The following is a 17,158-nucleotide window of genomic DNA, read 5'->3' on the forward strand; positions in this document are numbered from 1 at the left end:
TAGTCTTCTATATATGTCTATAGACATCCATCAAAATTTCAGCTCAAAACTCCATTTGCAATCTGAGATATAAGATAAACAGTGGACCTATGTTGCTGGAAATTATGAATCCAGCACTATAGGCATTTCAAGCATAATGTTCCTACTCTTTTGTGCATAGTTTTGCATATACTTTTGCATACATAACTTAGACACAAAACATTATCAAAATATACCTCGCATCAATTAAAAACATATAAAAAAATATAAACTCATAAAAGAAAAGAAGATAATACCAAGGTGTGCATGCTAGCCGGTGAGTGCACCATCAAGTGGCAAAATTGCCACACTTCAACAATATATACATATATATATATATATATTGTAAATACTTTTAACAAATTATATGTATATACTTTTTAATTCTATATTTAGATTTATGGAATAAGAGGAATAGGAAGTAAACGATTATATACCTTGTATGGATAATAAAAATGATGTGAAAAAGAAAGGACAATGAAAAAAATGGAATGAATTGATTTTTCATTTTTATCAGATCTTGTATTCCTTTCAAAATTGACGGAAAACGCATGAAAGTGAAAAGTATTTAATAATTTTTTTAATATTCCAAATTTTCCTTATTATTATTGCATGAAAATAATTTTTACCTTTCATATCATTTCAATTCCTTCTCATTTGTTATATCTAAATAACAATTTTTAACAAATATTTTCCTTTCCTTTGCTCATAAATTTATCATTTCTTTCGCTTTCCTCCCTTAATTCCAAATATAGTGTAAAGTATGCATCTTCTCAACTTCCAAGTCTATCTTAATTTGCTTTCCAAAAAAAAAAAAAAAAAAAAAAATTCTATCTTAATTTGAGAAAAAAAAATTAGGGAGATTTTTCAACTTTAACTGAACTAAATGGAAACAAAATTTTCGTTGTTAAATAATATTAAGTTGAATAAAATATTACTCACTTTTTTATTTAATAAGTAATTATTTTTGTATTTATAGTTTAAATTCTTTTTTAAAACTATTTTATTAAATAAAATAATCATTTCTTAATTGCATTAAACAATTTTTTCCTTATTTACAAAACGACTATCCTTTTGCTAAAAAGAAAAACAAAACAGCTATCAAATACGTATAAAGAAAAAAAATTACTCACCTCCCCCAATCTTTTGTCAATATTACAAAAAATTTCTCTCGACTTAAAATATTTTTCATTGACACACTTTTAGAATATATATATATATATATGTATATATATATATATATATATTTTCCTCCCTTTCATCTGTGACTTTGACGTAATATTCACTTTCTAAGCTTTTTAAGTTTCCAAAAATTCAAAATATTTTTTTTAAATCTTTAAAAGGATCACTTCAAATCAGTTTTATTTAGCCAATAGTTATATTTCCAGAATAAAATTTCATAATTTTAAAAATATATATATATATATATATATTTTATTTATGAAATAAATTTCCATATAAAACAATAAATAATATAAAAATAAAAATCTAAATTAGTAGAAACATAGAAATTTGGCATGGGACGGTGTAAAAGGAGAAGATAAGAGGAAAGCTCTGCAAATTGCAAAAGAAGCAACGGCAGATTAAGTATCGGAATTAAAAAGCAAATGTATGTGCAGAAGCAACTTCTAGGGCCTGGAACGGGTCCCAAACCCGTACCCAGTCAGAAGGTCACCGTTCACTGCACTACTTATGGTTATAACTTCTTGAAGGACCTCTTCATCTATACCGGCTATTGCTTGTGCAAAATTAGTACCTTTATAATGGTTTTTTTGATTGAATAATGTTATGCTTGCATAATCCATGGGAAACTTCCTTTAAGTTATACTCACAACACGGGGACAATTAATTTTTTTTTTTTGGGTTATATCATTAAAGCAATTTTTAAAGGTGATAGAGGTATTGATACGAACTTAGGACGACCTGCTCCTAAACCCGTATAATATTAGCCCGGATCTTTAATTAAGTTCAAGTTCTAATGGAATGGACCTCAACCCCTAACCAACCTGTGGTTAGAAACCTTGGTATAATGTAGACGCCACAATAGGGGATGGAAAACCTATTGATAAGTCAAGCTAAAACAACCAATTCTCTAATGGTGTTTTAGGTGTTCTCAAAGAACAAAGAGATAATTAATCTCACAAGTATTTTCTCAATCAAATCAAAGTTGTATTCATATTGAAAAATAAGCCTTTAAATAGGCTTTGAAAGAAACAAAGTAAACCCTAAATACCCTAGGTAAAACAAGCCACACAATAAAGAGTTCTATGGTGGCCGAAATTCTCACTCCTTTCCTAATCTAATTTGGATTAATTAATTCCTTTATTTTGAATTAGGAATTAATTAATTTACAATGAAAATAATAAAATAATAACTTTCCTAAACTTATTTTTCCAGAAAATAAATAAATAAAAACTAAAAAGTAATGGTAATTTCCTAAAACAAAAAGTAGAATCAAATTAGGAAACTATAATACTAGCTTTTTGACTAAGTTGACTTTGACCAATCTTTGACCAAATTGAGCTCCAAATCAGCTTCTAGATGCTTTATAGGATTCCAAATAAACTGAATATGAAGGCCCACACGTTGCCCATGCTTGGAAAAATAAGAAAAGGCTAATACAGTACAATACAGTAAAGCCAGCAAGCAATACAGCAAATTCGGCCAAATTGTTGAAGCTGTCCGTACAAGCCCTTTTTGATTGCATTTGAGGCTGCTTTAACTTGATTCCATGACCTCTTAGGCATATTTATTGAACCCATAAAGCATTGGAACCATTTCATGCTTCCCGGACTCCAAAAATGTACCAAAACCGTCACCCGGGTCCGTATCGGCTTCCACCACTTGGATGCTTCAAATAGGCTTTGTATCTTCAAGTATGGACAAGCTCTGTTGAGATTGATTACCCTCTGTATAAATAATCCCAGCTTGCCCTTAAATCTCTTAATTTGAGCTCTTGTGATTGGCCTAGTCTTCATCCGTGTCGAGTCAACACCCCAGCGGGTTATCGGTGAAGCGGGCTCGGGCGGAATCACATCATTCCCCTCCTCTTGAAAAGGATTTGTCCTCAAATCAAGATCATTACCTGCAGCAAAAGGAGTTAAATCAGCAACATTAAATGCAGCACTCATGTTATACTCACCCGGTAAATCAAGCTTGTAGGCATTCTTGTTATTCGGCTCCAAAACTTGAAAAGGTCCATCCATAGGCGGCATGAGCTTTGAATTTCTTTGATTAGGAAACCTTTCCTTTCGTAAGTGCAACAAAACCAATTCTCCTGGGTCAAACACTATTACAACAAAATCTAGAAATACATGCTCATTATGGTAAAAATTACACTTTTTAAAGTTAGCAAACAATATTTCCCAAATTTTCAAATTGCCACTAAGTAAAGCTCTCAACAATGTAGATAAAGTTCTATTCAATAAAGACATCTTTAAATAAGTGTCCTTAAAATTCATGGTCAGCAATGATTTCTTATTCATAATTACTTTATTAACATCACCAAAGCTAAGATAAAAATTTATATTTTTCCTTTCTTGTCTTCCTTTTCCTTTCTCACTCACGGCCATCTCACCTTCCTCACTCTCGGCTTTTGCACCAAATTTTTCACTCTTGGTTTTATTAAAATCTTTCCACACAACCTGAGTATTAGAAGACTTACCTTGGATAGCAAGCTCACCTTTTCCCTCTTGATTGGATGGTAGTCCACTTGGAATTTCATTTAGGAAGACATCTCTAAATTCCTTCAAAAGAGAAATCATTGAACTTGGCAATTCAAGTTCTTCAAAGTTAGTTTGATCATTAAAATAATTTTCTTTATAAATCATGACTAGCAAAGGTTTCTTACACTCAATAACCTTATTAATATCCCCTAAACTCAAATAAAAGTTGCTACTTGACCTTTCTTTTCTTTCTTTTTCTTTTTCCCCCTTGGATTGGTGCAAACCTTCGGATTTCCCTTCCTTCTCCAAGCTCTCAGGTTTGCCACTCTCTTTCCCCTCTCTTTTGATTTTTCCTTGATCTTTCCACTCAATATGAGTCTTAAAAACCTTACCTTGATCAACAACCTCATTCTTACCTTCTTGAAAGGATGGTGAAGCCGTTGGTGCCATACTTGCTTTTTCCTTAAGCTTTTCGGCTTCTCTCCTTTGTTGCATTTGTAATTGGTCTTTGTAAACCTCTTTAGGAGATAATGGTTCCAGCTTGACCTTCTTCCCTTTAAACCTGAAAACAATACTATTTTCTCGACCAAAATGAGTAGCATCTTTATCAAATTGCCATGGCCTACCTAATAGTATATGTCCAGCAATCATGGGTACAATATCACATAAAACTACATCCTCATATCTACCTATATTAAATTTTACTTTGGCTTGTTTATTCACTTTTATTTCACCACCATCATTAAGCCATTGTAATCTATAAGGTTCTGGATGTTTAATAGTTATTAAGCCTAATTTATCAACTACAATGTTACTAATTACATTTGTACAACTTCCACTGTCAATAATCATACTACAAATCTTACCTTGAATTTCACATCGGGTGTGGAAGATGTTCTCTCTTTGAATTTCATCCTCATCTTTGTATGCAGCAAGTACTCTCCTAGAAAGCAAGTTTAATTCAGTATTGGATGCTTGCAAGGTTTCGGGTTCATCCTCCAAGTCCTCCTCCTCTTGCTTGGCTTCATCCTCACTTTCTTCACTTTTCGATTCTAGCTCGTCATTGCCCTTTAACACCATGATTCTTCTATTCGGACATTGGCTATCAATGTGTCCTCCTCCCTGGCACTTAAAACACACAACATCATGAGTTCTAGAAGGTTTAGGATCTAATTTTACCTCATTCTTTGGTGCTTGGACAGATTTGGTTCTAGTCTCCTTCCTTGGCCAGTTTGAACTTTCTTCTTTGACTTTCGGCTTTAGCTTGCTTTCATAGATGGGATTGTTCCTCCAGCCACTTGAATTGGACCTTCCGCTGTTGGAAACACCTCCAAACCATGATCTTACACCCCTCCTCTTGAATTGATGCTCTAATTTAATAGCCACATGCAACAACTCCTCAAATTCCACATATTGTTGCAATTCTAGTTGATTGGCTATTTCACGATTCAAACCACCAAGAAACCTTGCCATGGTTGCTTCCCTATCTTCATTCAAGTTCAGTCTCATCATAAGCATCTCCATCTCCTTGTAATAATCCTCCACGGATCCATGTCCTTGAGATAAAGATTGAAGTCTTTGATGCAGCAACCTATGATAGTGTGATGGTACGAATCGCTTCCGCATGACTCCTTTCATTTGTCGCCATGTAGTAATCAAGTCATCACCAACTCTCCTTCGGGTGTTTTGCTCATTGGTCCACCATTGGAGTGCATAATGGCCAAACTCCATTGCTGCCAATTTCACCTTCTTAGCCTCCGAATAATTATGGTGGTCAAATATCATCTCCATTTTTTCTTCCCACTCCAAATATGCTTCGGGATCACTTTTTCCCATGAATGGTGGGATGTTGATCTTGATATTGCTAAGATTGTCATCTGTTTCTTCCCTCCTATATCTTCCATGGCCAGCTCTATCTTGGACAGCAAAAGTTTTGTTCATACCTTCCTCAAAGTCTCCACCGAATGGCTCCTCATTAAATTCCTCTCTCGGTCTCTCGCGACCTCCTTGTCCTCGGCCTCCTCCTCCATGGAATTCTTGCCTATTTCTTGTTTCGGAATTCCTTGGGAAACTTCTAGCCTTCCCATCCTTTGATTTACATGCTCAACTTGAGCACTAACCCGCTGTATTGACTCTAAAACAACTCTCATGTCCACTTGGTTTCCACTCCTGGTAGCTTGGGCATCGCCATGGAATGCTACGGATTCCTCCTCATTGATCCTAAAGGGTGGATCTCCTCTCCTCATTCTTGATTCTATCATGTTAGTATAATAATGCAATAGAAATAAAATAGGACCTTACAATTTCACTCCCTTACGTGTTTCACTCAAATGAGGACTCGACACTAGTGTTTGCACACTTATTTCGGCTTTTACCCTCTTTTAAAGCTCACACACTTTTGCCTTTTTCCACTCCATGAATTATCTCAAAGTTCTAATTAAAACACCCACAAAACAGCAATTAGATCACTAGTATGTTTTAATTAAACTTATCAACAAACAATAAGCAAAAAATAGGCAATGCCGAAAGAATCCAACAAATCCTAATTTTTCGGCTTTCTAGACAAGAAAACACAAAATAATGGGAAAACGTTGGAATTTTTGAAAACTGCACCAGATGGTAGTAGATTATGAGTTCAAGAATAAAATTCCAGAAAAAGAAATTCAAATACGAACAAGAATCAAAGAGAACAAAATTATAGAAAAGTGTTGGTTGTTGTTCTTGTAATTCAAGTTTTGTATCAATTCCTTTATCTAATTTTAATCCAAATAATTTAAGCACCCAAAATCCAAATATCTAGCAGCAAAAATAATTCTCCAGCAACTCAAATATTGAATAAATAATAAAAAAAATCAGCAGCTCCAACAAATTTCCAGCAAACAAATCAAACTCCAACAAACCGAAATATTTTTTTTTCTTTTTTTTTTTTTTATTCGGCTTTACCTTCTTTTTTTTTTTTTTTTTTCACTCACAGAACATAAACAACTGCAGTAGCAAGAATAATTACCAAAATTGCAATTCCAACTCCAAAACAAACACCAAACCTGTGACCTCCAAATAAACAAAATGTGCAGTTTTTTTTTTTTTTTTTTTAAATGTTGCCGCAAACTTCTTTTTTTTTTTTTCTTGTTTTTTTTTTTTTTGAATATATGAATGCAAATATTTAAGACTAAAACAGCAAAGAAAAATCAACAGAAACCAAATTAACAAGAACAATGATAAAAGACAACCAACAAACTAGTAAACAAAAATACGATAAAACTAGGAAATCCTAATTCAACTAGGAATGAATTTTTTTTTTTTTTTTTTTTTTTAAGATGGTGAACGTGTATAGGATGGATGCAACCTTAACCTAATGCTAAAATTGCAGAATAACACAAAAACAAATAAAGCAAATAAAGATAGATCAAACCTGAACAAAATTTAGCTCTGATACCAAATGATACGAACCTAGGACGACCTGTTCCTAAACCCGTATTATATTAGCCCGGATCTTTAATTAAGTTCAAGTTCTAATGGAATGGACCTCAACCCCTAACCAACCTGTGGTTAGAAACCTTGGTATAATGTAGATGCCACAATAGGGGATGGAAAACCTATTGATAAGTCAAGCTAAAACAACCAATTCTCTAATGGTGTTTTAGGTGTTCTCAAAGAACAAAGAGATAATTAATCTCACAAGTATTTTCTCAATCAAATCAAAGTTGTATTCATATTGAAAAATAAGCCTTTAAATAGGCTTTGAAAGAAACAAAGTAAACCCTAAATACCCTAGGTAAAACAAGCCACACAATAAAGAGTTCTATGGTGACCGAAATTCTCACTCCTTTCCTAATCTAATTTGGATTAATTAATTCCTTTATTTTGAATTAGGAATTAATTAATTTACAATGAAAATAATAAAATAATAACTTTCCTAAACTTATTTTTCCAGAAAATAAATAAATAAAAACTAAAAAGTAATGGTAATTTCCTAAAACAAAAAGTAGAATCAAATTAGGAAACTATAATACTAGCTTTTTGACTAAGTTGACTTTGACCAATCTTTGACCAAATTGAGCTCCAAATCAGCTTCTAGATGCTTTATAGGATTCCAAATAAACTGAATATGAAGGCCCACACGTTGCCCATGCTTGGAAAAATAAGAAAAGGCTAATACAGTACAATACAGTAAAGCCAGCAAGCAATACAGCAAATTCGGCCAAATTGTTGAAGCTGTCCGTACAAGCCCTTTTTGATTGCATTTGAGGCTGCTTTAACTTGATTCCATGACCTCTTAGGCATATGTATTGAACCCATAAAGCATTGGAACCATTTCATGCTTCCCGGACTCCAAAAATGTACCAAAACCGTCACCCGAGTCCGTATCGGCTTCCACCACTTGGATGCTTCAAATAGGCTTTGTATCTTCAAGTATGGACAAGCTCTGTTGAGATTGATTACCCTCTGTATAAATAATCCCAGCTTGCCCTTAAATCTCTTAATTTGAGCTCTTGTGATTGGCCTAGTCTTCATCCGTGTCGAGTCAACACCCCAGCGGGTTATCGGTGGAGCGGGCTCGGGCGGAATCACATGTTTCGAATTTACAACCTCATAGATGTGAAGGCATGCCAACTAAAACGGTGTTGTTAGCTTAACATAATTTGAGTGAAAATACAACCCCTACTGCATATTCACTACTAGAATCGTATTAATAAATGATGCAATAAATGCGTTGCACAATTAAATAACAACGTATCACACGGTGTCGCCTAATGTCTTGTCGCTAAATCTATAAGACAACAAGCGACGCAGTATGAGAATCGCTTATCTTTGAGTTTTTAGCGATGCATATTGACTTTTAGCGACGCATTAATAGAGTCGCCTATTTAGCTACGCATTAATAGAGTTGACTATTAGCGATGCATTAATAGAGTCGCCTATTTAGCGACGCATTAATAGAGTTGAATATTTAGCGACACATTAATAGAGTCGCTAAATATTAATAGAGTCGCCTATTTAGCGTCGGATTAATAGAGTTGACTATTTAGCGACTCATTAATAGAGTCGCCTATTTAGCCATGCATTAATAAAGTGACTATTTAGCGACGCATTAATAGAGTCGCCTATTTAGCGATGCATTAATAGAGTTAACTATTTAGTGAGACATTAGTAGAATCGCCTATTTAACGACGCATTAATAGAATCGCCTATTTAACGACGCATCGACACTTTTAGCGACGTATTATTTGTTAATGCATCGAGTCACCTACTTAACGACGCATCGACACTTTTAGCAATGTATTATTTGTTAATGTGTCGCCCCTTCTTTTTTTTTTTTTTAATTTTTTTAAATTTTGTGAAAAGCGATTAAAATAGTAAAAATATAAAAATAATTAAAATACAAAAAAATGAAAACTAGCTTCATCCAAAATAAATAGAATACAAAAATTTTAAATAAATATTTTGTCATAACAAATTAATTATCAAATAAATTAAATATCATCTCATTGATATATTTTTACATAATTTGTAAGCTATTGTATTTTTCATAACAAATTTAATATTAATTAAACTTCCATGAATGCATATTCATTGAGATGGAAGTTGACATCCTCTTGTTGACGATATTACATCCTCATACTGCACATGGAAAAATTAAAAAAGTTATTAGCACTTATGCAAAATAAATAAAATATTAATCATTATTAAATTTGTAATTTAGTAAATGAAAATTTAAAGAATATTACCGTTGTTCTTAAGATTTGACGAGGCACATTTGTCTCCTCACAGTCATTACAAACATAGTCACTCTCACATTCATCCCCATTATCATTTTCATCGATACTTGGCAACTATATGACAAATGGATTGTGAGCCATCTTTGTATCTCCAAGAACATTTTCTTCAACAAAAGTACAATGTTGTGGTGAAGTTAAAACAATAGACCATATTGAATCAAGTTGATCTTCAACATAAAATACTTGTTGAACTTGGCAAAACAATGTCAAGCAATATCACAAACATAATTTCTACAAAAGCAAGATTAATAAAACCCAATGAACTTAAGCTGCAGTTAAAATGAAAAAAAAAAAAAAAAAAACAACCCACCTCATGTCAAGAAAAAAGAAACTCACCTAAACGATGGAGACAAAGAAAGAAGAAAACCAAAAAATCACGAGGGTGACACAGAGAAATCCAGCTTCTCCGCCGACGACAACGTAGGCAAATGAAAAATGAAACCTGAAATATCTCACTCTTCAAGTCTCTCTTAGATTGCTTCCAAATCTAATATCGATTAGGTAGTGTACTTGATGTAGTTTTAAAAAAGAAAAAATGGATTCAAAGGACCGCGTAAAAATTTTAAAACACGCCAAAAATTTTCAAAAAATGGCAAGAACGCACCTTTCCTCCCAATTGCATTTTTTTTCTTTGATTAATTTTTTATTTTTCAACTACAAATAAAAACTGAAAATATTTCTTAAAAATGCAAAGCAAAATATCGAATATTGCTGTTTATTTTTCTATTTTTCAAGTACACCTTTATTCTTTATAAAATTTGCATGTCTTTCAAAATTTTTATTTTTTTTAATTGAGAGAATAGGCGACGTATTCTCTTCAAGAAGGGTCGCTTGTTCTTGAATTTTGGGATCAAGCGACGTATTATGGTCGAAAAGCGTCGCTTGTTTCATTTTTTTATATTTTCTTTATAATTTTTAAATAATTTTTTAATTGTTCATCTATAAATATATTCATGTAGCAATCCAATGAACATAAATTCCATTGATCTAAAAATTAAAAAATAGTTTTGTCAATACTCTTCTCAGTTATACATATATGTGTACAGACGAGGTACAAAATATGTCAAAACCTAATTTGAGATAGGGTACCGAATATAGAATTCTAATTCAACAAGCATTTATTGACCAATTTATCTAGATAAGTATGTTAAATGAGCTTAACTTTCATGTGTTTGTGGTCATTGATAGTTTACTTGTTTTTAAAAATTGAAAATCTATTAAATTGCTCTTTTTTTAAAAAAATAAAAAATAATTGAAGGAACAGGCGACGCAATTCCATTAAAACATGTCGCCTATTCCATTTTCTTTTTTTAATCTTTAATTAGTTTTGTTGATTGGTCATCTACAAATTAAAAAAAAAAAGCATATTTACAAAACTAAAAAATTACTAAAAATAATTTTCAAATTGAAAAAAAAGTTAAAAATTGGTTGGGTGAAACGGTGACGCAGTTGTTTACAAATGCGTCGCCTTTTATTCTATTTAGCGACTCTTTCTTAAAAGACTGAGTCGCCTAAAACTATACTAGCTAGTTCTTATTGTATTATTACATCCAAGTGATTTGGCTTGATGGTGTGGTGATTTCTTGAGAGTATAGGAGGTCCTAGATTCAGTTCATGTTATGACCCTATTTTGATTTTTTTTTTAAATGTTTAAACAAAAAAATTAAAAAAAAAAGGGCGACGCAAGAAGAATGCGTCGCCTGTTCATCTATTTGGTGACGCATTGTTAAAATAATGTGTCGCCTAACACTATATTAACTATTTTTTGTTGTATTAGTACATACAAGTCATTTGGCTTGGTGGTGTGGTGATTTCTTAAGAGTGTAGGAGGTCTTAGGTTCAATTCTTGTTATCGCCCTATTTTGATTTTATTTTTTTTTAAATGTTTAAACAAAAAAATTGGAAAGAAAAAAAAGAACAGGCGACGTATTTGTTGAATAATGCGTCGCTTGTTCATCTATTTGGCGACGCATTCTTAACATAATACATCGCCTAACAGTATATTAACTAGTTTTTGTTGTATCAGTACATATAAGTTATTTGGTCTGGTGGTGTGGTGATTTCTTGAGAGTGTAGAAAGTCTTGCGTTCAATTCTTTTTATGGCCCTATTTTGATTTTATTTTCTTTTTAAATGTTTGAACAAAAAAATTGAAGAAAAAAAAAAGAATAGGCGACGCATTTGTTGAAGAATGCATCGCCTGTTCATCTATTTGGCGACGCATTCTTAACATAATGCGTCGCCTAACACTATATTAACTAGTTTTTGCTATATTAGTACATATATGTCATTTGGCCTGGTGGTGTGGTGATTTCTTGAGAGTGTAGGAGGTCTTGGGTTCAATTTTTGTTATGGTCCTATTTTGATTTTATTTATTTTTAAATGTTTAAACGAAAAAATTGAAAAAGCATTTGTTGAAGAATGCGTGTTCATCTATTTGGCAATGCATTCTTTAAATAATTCATCGCCTAACACTATATTAACCAGTTTTTATTACATTAGTACATACAAGTCATTTGACTTGGTGGTGTGGTGATTTCTTGAAAGTGTAGGAGGTCCTGGGTTCAATTCTTGTAATGGTCCTATTTTGATTTTATTTATTTTTAAATGTTAAAACAAAAAAATTAAAAAAAAAAAAAAAAAGAACAGGCAACGCAAATTCTAGCGTCGCCTGTTAACTACATAAAAAAAACTAAAAAAACTTAAAAAGAGAACAGGCTACGCACAATCTAAATAGTGCATCGCCATTTAACTATATATATATATATATATAAACAAAAAGCTTAATTTTGGCGCTCTAATAGTTTTACTGGTTATTTGTTGCTGAAATAAAATTTGATTATTAAAAGACAAAAAAAAGATGGAGAGAGAATAGGCGATGCACAATTTTAATAGTGCATCGCCTGTTAACTATATATAACAAAACAAAAAAAAGCTAAGTTTTGACGCACTAATATTTTGACTGGTTATTTATTATTAAAATAAAATTAGATTGATTAAAAAATAAAAAATAAAAAAGTGAAGAGAGAACAGATGACGCATAATCTTATTGGTGTGTCACCTGTTAACTATATATATATATAAAAAAAAAAAAAAACCACAGTTTTGGTGCACTAATATTTTTAATGATTGTTATTATTAAAATAAAATTAGATTGATTAAAAGATCTAAAAAAAAAAAAGTGAAGAGAGAACAGGCGACGCACAATCTTACTGGTGCATTGCTTGTTACACAATATAACAAAAAAAAAACAACCTCAGTTATGTTGCTCTAATATTTTTATGGATTATTTGTTGTTGAATTAAAATTAGATTAATTAAAAGAACTAAAAAAAAAAGGAGGAGAGAACAGGCGACACACAATCTATATAGTACGTCGTATATTTATTAAATTTTTATTGATGCATTAACCTTAAAGTCACGGTTTTGTTTTTTTAGACGTGTTTGTTTCGTAGCGTCGCTAAGTGAGTGTCGCTAGATATCAATTTTCGCGTAGTGATTATGATTTCATAATAACATATAGAGTGGGGCTAGCATCAGGTCGGTCCTGATGGCAATATACACAGACCAAAAACGTGGAAAAGATACTGGCCTTTAGATTAAAAATGGATGGCTCAGATCACACCTTTAATTTCCTTCTAAAAAATGCTCCCTCGTATGCCTTCCCTTCCTCTTCTCCTCCTTTTCCACCTTTTTAGTATTACTGGTTTTATAGCTGACAATGATGATGATAAGGGTGGGTGGTGGCAATGAGATTCTTGAATTAGAGAATGAGAATTTGGGAAGTGTTCTATACATATATATTGGAAGTGTTCCATAATCCAGCAGAAGCTTCGTCACATCGTTTTGAATTGAATCCCAACACCCACAAACGCACAGCTTCGATTCCCAAGAAAATCAATGAGTGAGTTTGGAATCGAAGGAGAGTGAAGGATCTGGAAGATGATGCAACGATCGGCGATGCAGAGCTGAAGGTGGGTATGGGGTTGTCAATCTGGGGGTTGAAATTGGGATGGCACTCAATGTGGAGGCCAACCATGAGGAGGGTAGTGTTGTTGTCATTGTTGGTGTTGTTGTTGTTGTTGTTGTTGTTGTTGTTGTTGTTGTTGCGTGTGGCAGTGGGGTGGTGGTGGTGGAGATGAAGAGAGTGTGAGATCCAGGAATCCACCATGGAAGGAGTGTGGGTGGATTTTGTGGGTGTCCAAAGTGACGTCGTATAGATTGTGGGTGATCTGAGCCATCCGTTTTTAATCTAAAGGTCAGCTTTTTTTCCACGTTTTTGGACCGTGTATATTGTTATCAGGACTGACCTGATGCTAGCCCCACTCATAACATATATATATATATATATATATGTATGTATATATTTAGACGATAATTTTTAGTTTAAATCTCATTAAAAAAAATTCATAGGCAGTGTGAATGGTATATATACCAACTGAAATAATTTTATTTATTTGTTTTTTAATTATTTACAAGAATATCATATTTACATTTACAATAATTCCGACTTCCTTATTTCGATGTTTTGAATTCACTTTTCAAGTGTAGATATGAATGGTTTACTAATTGAGTCCAACTCATTTAACAACTGAGCTAATCACACTTAATCTTAAAAAAAAAAATTATTTACATGCAAAATAAAAGATAATGTATTTATGTAAGTACTGCCTCATAGTTTATCCTCTACTCTTCTATGTCTTTAATTTAGTTCAATCTAAAAACTTATTTTAATGTTGTTTTACATTTTTAATTTACTTTTAGCATTTTTAATTTTCAAAAATCCACTAGTTGTTGTTGCTTTGGCTAAAACTGATCGCAAGTACAATTTGTTTTTTTTATAATTTTCTTTTTCCCCATAACTATATATATGATTAAATTTAAAGTGATCAATTCTTTTAATCAAAATTTTAGTATCCAATGATTTAACACCTTTTTATAATTTTACCTCTCATGAATATTGCAAGGTAGTATCAATTTAACAATAATTTAAAAATTATCACATAATTAGTTACTAAAATTTTGATTAAAAAGATTTGATATCTACAGTATTGCCCTCTATATATATAATATTTGAAAAAATATTATTTATCGTTATTAATGAATAATAAATAACAATTTAAATAGTTATTATTAAAATATTTAATTTTTAAATTTTAATATAAAAAAATAATAAAATTAAATGATCTAATTAATATTTACTACACAAATTTGCCACGCAACTTTGGTGATTGTGCAACTCATAGTTTTTGATGGATCATGGACCCCATAAATATTTTTGACTAAATGGTATGCGGGACCTGTCAAAGAAAACTTTGTTAATGTTAATTAATAAATCTAGCCCTAGAACTGCAAAACCTACCTGGATATATGATGTTGATAACTCGTATATGGAACTTTTTAATAGATCTTTTACTATATATTTTCAACAGCTGAGAAAATTTTCTTGCTATAATTAATTCCATATATGGGTTAGGCAAGCCGTGGAGGAAACGTTTTTCAAAATTGACGACCATTGTAAAAGCAAGCGAAAATTGCTATATGTCATTAGTAATTATCAATATCATGACAAACTAAGGGAGATGTATTCAATTTAGAATTTGATAGATTTAAAATGAGTTATAAACTTTAAAGAATTTGATGAATTGTTATGGAATTCTACAAACTTTATAAAAATTTTATAAGAATCCAACGAAATCTTTGTGTTTAAAGCTGGATTTCATATTAACAATTTTCTTCACAATTTTACTGTTAAAATCCTTTCAAATCCATTAAAATCCATCATTTTTTAAAGTCTTTTAAAATCAATGATTTTTTAAATACCACCAGATTTTAAAAGAATTCTACAAAATCTTAATTGAATACACTTAGATTTTAATGGACTTTTATAAAATCTATCAAATTTTAAATTGAATATCATTAGACTTGTATGTACTCTTATAAAATCTAAACTGAATACCTCTAAATTTAAAGACTTAAAATCCTTCAAATTCTAAATTGAATACATCTTCCTAATATTATGAAGAATTGATTTTCTATTAAGGACTTGCAAATTGAGAGTTTGGTTATGATCAAACCACCCTCTCACTATGATTAGCCAGAGAATGGGTGGCCTCTTTTTGTAGCATAAGTCGCATGCATGTAGAAAGATAGTTCCTTAGCTTACACATGCTTTACATACGATTTCTTCATAGACATTAATTGTGCTCTACGATTTCCTTACTACGATTTGCAAAGGCAATGAGCAGGGTCGATATTTTTGTCATGGACTACCCTCGAAACTTATTGAGAAGATCAAGGATGTTCAGTATATATGAAAATAATGCGTTGTTTGCGAGTTAACGATATCGGGTCAAGCCTATAGTTTGTAAAATTTGCAAACTTTTCTTTTACAATAACTGATATTTCAACTTCTTGTTTTGTTGTTCTCCATGCAACTTTTATTTATGTGTTTTTCTTGTTTTGTTGTTCTCCATGCAACTTTTATTTATGTGTTTTCTTGTTTTGTTGTTCTCCATGCAACTTTTATTTATGTGTTTTCTTGTTTTGTTGTTCTCCATGCATGCAACTTTTATTTACGTGTTTTCTTGTTTTGTTGTTCTCCATGCAACTTTTATTTGTGTGTAGGTTATTGCACATTTTTTAAGACGTTCTGTCGAAAAAATATCAAGGTCATAATCACCTCATTAATTTATCTCATAGAGGAAAATCCCAACCATCCCCGTGTGTATTGATTGTTGGTTTCTCTCTTTCATATTGCAAGCAAATGGTTGCTGATAATAAACTTTATTTTTCTATATGATAGAATTGTCCCTGATGAACCTTACTTGTGATAAACGTTACATGTTTCGTTTTGTCAATTGTAGATTTAACATGTCCTTTTGCTTTGTGGGCCATTGCCATGTGAAATTAAACATAGTTGTCATATTCATCCTCTTAACACTTTTTAATTCGGTCGTCGAAGTGATCTGGTTGAATATATTTGTATGCTTGAGAAATTGAAAGAGATCGATGCACGAATTTGTGTGTACTACTGTGCAGAGTGCAAGACAAATGTTCACTCACTACAATATAAAAGTTAATATATATATATATATATATAATGTTTGACGTGTCTAATATTACTAATGAAATCATATATTGAAACAACTATACTTGTTAGTTGCTACAATAAATTTCCTCTTTATTAATTTCTTACCATATTTTTTTTTTATTATATGTAATTCTGAATAATATATTTCATAAATTATATATACTTGGCCATCGTGTCTTTAAACCATGACCAAAACATATTGTAATGTAATATCCTTGAGCTAGTTAAGCTAATAGCTTAATCCAATCATGCCCTTAAAGTGTTAAGACGTTTTCCTTCATTTCATGAACCCATATATATATAAACCACCCAAGAACCAAGCATAAGATAATCTTTGTCATTGCTGGGAACAAACCCCATTCATCATTTTATTTCAAATTAAATTTTTATCAAATGGAGCAGAAAAAATTCTTGAGTGCAATATTTTTAGAGTCGGACATATGCCCCTCTAAATTAAATTGATTAATTAGAAAGAAAAGGAATACATGAATATCTATCATTATATGTTTATTGCTGTCATTTGCTATAACATATACAATCTTGCTAGGCTGGCGATATTTCCCATATCATGGTTGGGCAGTTTTATTGCAAATAATTTGCAAGA

This window comes from Ziziphus jujuba, chromosome 9 (assembly GCF_031755915.1).
Source record: "Ziziphus jujuba cultivar Dongzao chromosome 9, ASM3175591v1".
Lineage (NCBI taxonomy): Eukaryota > Viridiplantae > Streptophyta > Magnoliopsida > Rosales > Rhamnaceae > Ziziphus > Ziziphus jujuba.